The following is a 6,000-nucleotide window of genomic DNA, read 5'->3' as shown; positions in this document are numbered from 1 at the left end:
CATGATTACAAGCTCAAAGGGGTTAACTATGATACATAACAATTAGGCGGGTAATATATATATATATATATATATATATATATATATATATATATATATATATATATATATATATATATATATATATATATATATATATATGACTAACATAGAAATGCCTATATCACTTCCAAGACTGAACAAAACTACTATTTCGCTTTGCAAACACACGAGGCAAGTTCTAGACATCAAATGCAATGCACAGAATAACACAAAACCTTACACACACATGACACATAACTCACTCAGGATTGGACTCATCAAGACACTCTAGTCAAAGAAATTAAGCAAAGTTAAGATCATACAATTTAAGGTACTTATACAAGAGTCAAAAACTGAGCCTAAGCGTCACAACCAAAGTACTCACTATTCTCTAGGCATAACAAAGTTAAGAGATATTGCTTCAATTCAAAACATAGCACAAGGTTTCCTACTTCTAAAAAAATAAAACTAACTACAGCCGGTTCAAACAAAATCCTTGGAAAAGAACCGCGGCACAAAGAAAAACTAAGGAGGAATTGCTACACTACCTACAAAGAAAATCTTTTTGTCCTTTTTCTTTAGACTTAAATCCCTCAAGAAATCTGTCTAGAAGATTCATCGTCGGGAAGATTCCAATTTTTTTATATATTTGTTTTCGATTTTTTTTCATAGCCACTAAAATACTACACAATTACGAAATCACAAATAAGAAGTTAACATTTTTTCTACATCCTACTAATCATATAGAGAATTCTCTCATCCCACACTTAAAAAAGTGCAGTGTCTCCAATGCACGAATAAAGCAAAACAATAATAAGGGTGGACAAAAAACTCCTTGAAAGGACAAAGGCCGAAGCATAGCGGCTCACGGGGACTCAGACTTCCCCAGACATAGTCCTTTGTGTGGCACCCTGCACTTAGTTCTCACCATCTAGCTCGCTTTTGCACTCTTCCAATGACTTTGCTTCCTATGTTTATAATCCTACAAAATAAAAATAAATACTACAATAATAATAAGAAAAAATAAAACTAAAAGAAAACAGTAAAGATGGGTTGCCTCCAACAAGCGCCTGAGTTAACGTCGCGACACGACACTGTTACTCTACTCAGGCTGGGCGCTTTCTCTTCTTCTTTCTCCCATTAAGCCTAACCTTTTTACACGCTCTCAGAAGATCTCCTCTTTCATATCTGGCTCTTTTCTCACTCATCCTTACACACTCAGCTTGCAACACCACCTCATCCAACTCAGTCGTCCTATCCGAACCACTACAATTCACATAAGGACTTTGCTCTATCCCCTTTAGTTCTACAACCGTAATTATGCATAAGTCCTCATAATGCTTAGGGAGCTTAAGTGCCGTGTATACATTAAAAGTAATTTCCTCATTGCCAACTCTCATATTCAATTTTCCTTCCCTAACATCAATTAGCGCTCCACCAGTAGCTAAGAATGGTCACCCTAAAATAACGGGTACTTCTTCATCCGCCTCGTAATAAGAACAATAAAATCAGCAGGAAGAATAAACTTTCCCACTCGAACTAACACATCCTCAATAATTCCTTCTGGCATAACAAGTGACGTATCTGTCAACTGTAAAGTGATTGTAGTAGGTCTAAGCACCCCCAATCCGAGTTGCTTGAACACAAAGGATGACATCAAATTTATACTAGCCCCTAAATCACACGTGGCTCTACCAACTTCTTGTTTTCCAAGAGACAGAGGAATTGTGAAACACCTAGGATCCTTCAACTTAGGAGGGAGTTTACTCTGAACTCTAGCACTGCACTCTTCAGTAAGTGCAACTGTTTAAAACTCCGTATGTCTTCGCTGGTTTGCCACAATATTGTGAGCACGTGATTTTTGCTTCACACGACAATCGCTCCAAAAGAAATAAAAATAATAATAATTGGCCCTGCTGTACAATTTTTGGATTTTTACATGGCACTTCGTTAATTATTTGTGATTTTTGCCCATTTTTACCTCATTAAAACAAAATACAAAAAAAGATGTGTGCGTCATGCATAATTCGAACCATAATCCGGTCGTTAAATAGAAAATCATAAATAGGCATCTTCGTCCGTAATTTTGTTTTGTTTGATTTTACCTGCTTTGAAATATTTTTGTGTGTGTGCAAATAATTGTATTGAGTGTGTATTTAATTTCAATTTGATTTTGTTGCTTAGTTTTGTTTTTAAAATAAAGAAGAAAAGAAATAACAATAAAAAAAGGGGGGGTTTCTTCTTCCGGATTGGGCCAATTTATTAAAATTGGCCCAAACAAACAGCCCAAAACCAAGCCTGCCCGGTCCACACCAGCTGAACACCCAGAGAGTCCAAACGACGTCGTATTAATACAGGTTGATCTGGGCCGTTGATCTCAAATTGATCAACGGTCAAGATCAATTCCCCATAACCCACTAAGGAACCCGACCCGTTTCCACCCGGATTGACCCAAACCCTCTAAAAGATGAAACGACACCGTTTCCTTCAAGCTGAAGGATCCTGGCCCTTCATCGCATCTCATCCAACGGCCAGGATCCACCTACCCACTAACTATATAAACCCTTTACCATACCCTGCCCCCCTATCCAGCACCCCAGCCTTCGTCTTCACCAAACCCGTCCCCTTCAAACCCTAGCCGCCCCTGTATCCTTCACTATGAAAGCCGGCGGCACGGACGCCGGTGACCTCGCCCTTAACACCATAGAACCCCCGTGCCGTCCTGAACCTAAATCTACCAACCACACACCTCGAATCCTCTCCCACCTTCTCGAATCTTCATTTGAAGATTCGAGTCGGAACCTAATCTACACCGATCTGCCTTAAATTCATACCAGACACTCCCCAGACCCCCTCGTGACCAAACCATACTTGGTTTGGTCCGAATCTGACCAGGGAAGCATGAATCCCGGATCTGGTTTTCGAACCTTAGGGTTCCTCGTCACTGGTCCGTTGTTTTGTTCAAACCGAAGGATTAAGGTCTAATGGACCTTAATCGAAGTGTTTCTCATCTGAGAAACACTTCGATTAAAGTCCGTTCAGCCTTAAGAAAGGTCTGTCCAAGTCCGAGTCAAGGTTTTGATTTTTTGAGATTTGAGGTGAGTCTTGCTTTCTTTTCTTTATTTCTGTTCGGTCCATGTGAGTGATTAAATGTCTGTTCATGTTTTGTTTCAATTTGTGTCTTTGAATTTTTACCAACTTCTGTTTGTCCACTTTGCCTGAACCACTGTGTTTGTTTGAATCCCTCCTTTATTCTGATAATGCGTGTGTATATGCTGTGCGAATAATTGAGCTCCAAATGTTGACTGATCAATTGGCTCCTCGAGTACCACTTTGCTTAGCCAGTACAATTCAAATCATATGTCGATACTGTTAAATGTTTGATTTTTGGTTATGATTGTATGTGTTATGATTAATATAGTCGAGTCGACATGTGTCGTCAATTAGTTTCAGCTGTCCGAACAATAACAAATCGACTTACTTCTGCTAAGCATTTGTTGAATCAATTAAGAACCAGTTTTGTTTACCTATAGTTGTTGATTTGGATCAGTAATGTAAAAGGGATGTTTGGTTTAAGTTCTGAATTGGAGGGCATGTGCACTTATGCACAGCATGTGCATTGGTGCACCTCATGTGCTTTGTGCACAACCTGTGGCCTGCATAAAGGTTTTTGTTAAGTTTTAAATAATTTGACAGCATATGCTGTCAGATACATTCTGCTGCCCATACTCTACTTTAACCTCAAAAATAATAAACATTACTTAAAGTGAGTCTGTCAGGGAATATCATGGGTTTTGTTCATACTTAATTAGCCAATTGGAATCTGAAAATGGAAGGCACATGGGAGGGGTGTTGTGATATTCTAAACAGGCTGTTAAAAGGGGTAATGAAAGGCTTATAAAAGCAGGATGGAGAGATAGATAGAGGGATCTGATACAGACAGACAGAAAAAAGAGGGGATACAGATATATACATACAGACATAGAGAGACACATAGAAGAAAAAGAGAGAGAGGGGATACACACTGAGGAGTATACACACACAAACATATATAGACAGAGATATACACAGAAGATAGGAGGAAAGAAAAAGAAGAGGTCTGATAGATACACATAGATACAGAAATAGAAAGAGAGCAAGAAAGAGATAAAACAGACTAGGAAATCAGAAACTTGGTCTTGTTTGTCTGAAGTTCATCTGTTGTCAATGTGTTAGGCAGTGTTGCTTCTTCTAAGTTTCAATCGAGATTATTGTTAGTGTTTTGTTGCATTTGGTATATCTCGGAATTGGATTGTCTGGAGTTTTGTTTCCATCACACTGTGTGCTGCTTCATTTGGCTGTTTTTCTCTTCAACTATAGCTCCACTTCTTGCAATAGAATCTGTTCTGCTGTGTTGTTTCGATTGCTGCTGTTATTGCTGCTGCACCTGTGGCCATTGTTACTCTGCTGATTTCCCTCTTCTTCGAATTGTCAAATATTTCCAGGTACACAACTCCTGAAACCATGTGTTGTTGAAAGTTTGAAGTTGAGGCAGAAATAAAGAAATGAACATCTGTTTATGTTATAATACTGGTGTTCAAAAATAGGTTGAATGCTAGTTTAGCCTGTATTTGTTTAACTGCAAACTGCAAACATTCTGTATAAACTAACATACATTCTGTTTGAGATGAACTATTCGATAGCATTGTTTAATAGTAATGACAGTATGACTTAGACAGTATGTTTGATTCAGTATACATTCAGTTCAGTATAACATTCTGTTTGATTTAGTTATGATAGTATAACATAGAACCATGGCAAGCACCTGTATGTGTTTTGCCTAGATCACTGAATTGACAAATCTGTGGTACTTGGTCTAGGATAAATGTATCCCAAACAAACTCTCATGCAGTCACATTAAGAGTCTGGCTATGAATGCCAGCTCTCTTGTCAGATTATTTGTTCCGATATAGGTTCGATATCGGGTCTCGGTATAGATTCCTTGTTTTCGAAATAATGCGATGACTGTTGAGAAAAACTAACAGGCGTTTTTGAGTTCAATTAGTAGTAATTTTTTTAATAAACAGCCAATTTCATTTATCAAGTTCAAATAGGTTAGCGTTTAAAAATAAAACTTGGAGGTCGTTAAATATAACTCAGTATATGTTGTTAGTTTGCTTGCAATCTCACTTAGCAAATTAATAAGCGTATTCACTCGATGAAGACAAAGCATGAGGTAATTCTCACCTCATAAACAATCAATCAGATAATCAAACAAATTTAGGTTCGGCAAATATAACAAAGATTCAGTCTGTATTTGTTCAAACAAGTAAGTTCGGTATCATCTTTCTTTTTTTTAGAGACAAATGCATTAGAAATGTAGCCACTTCAGGATATCCTTTCTAAAATAGAGACGAGCCTCGCCAAATAAAAATGCAAATTGCGGGGCCCTCAATAATTAACCATAATAAATATTTAGAATTCGGGATAGGCCGTTTTAGCGAATTTCATGGCTTCCTACAAAAATAATAATGCGCTAGACTCTCTAGGCGCGACTTAATTAAATTACATTCTTAAACCCGGGTGCACATTGATGTGACCCGATTCCAAATCTCAACGGAGTCGAAGTGTGTTTAACAATTACGGGTGCATTGATTGCAACGTAGTTCGAGATACATTTTCACGACGTTGCAATTCTATAAAAATAAATGGTAATAATCAAAGCGGTTTAAACTTAATAAAAGCACATAAGTCATAACATGTATTTAAATCCGACATTTAGCCATTATAACAATTTAAGCGACCGTGCTAGAACCACGGGATTCGAGGGTGCCTAACACCTTCCCTCGGGTCAACAGAATTCCTTACTTAGAATTTCTGGTTCGCAGACTTCATTTGGAAAAGTCGAAAATTTCCTCGATTTGGGATTCGAGATAAACCGGTGACTTGGGACACCAAAAACCAAACCTTCCCCAAGTGGCGACTCTGAATTAAATAAAT

The sequence above is a fragment of the Nicotiana tabacum genome, chromosome 7 (assembly GCF_000715075.1).
Source record: "Nicotiana tabacum cultivar K326 chromosome 7, ASM71507v2, whole genome shotgun sequence".
Taxonomy (NCBI): domain Eukaryota; kingdom Viridiplantae; phylum Streptophyta; class Magnoliopsida; order Solanales; family Solanaceae; genus Nicotiana; species Nicotiana tabacum.
The sequence above is the reverse complement of the archived record's forward strand: the minus strand, read 5'-3'. Positions refer to the sequence as shown.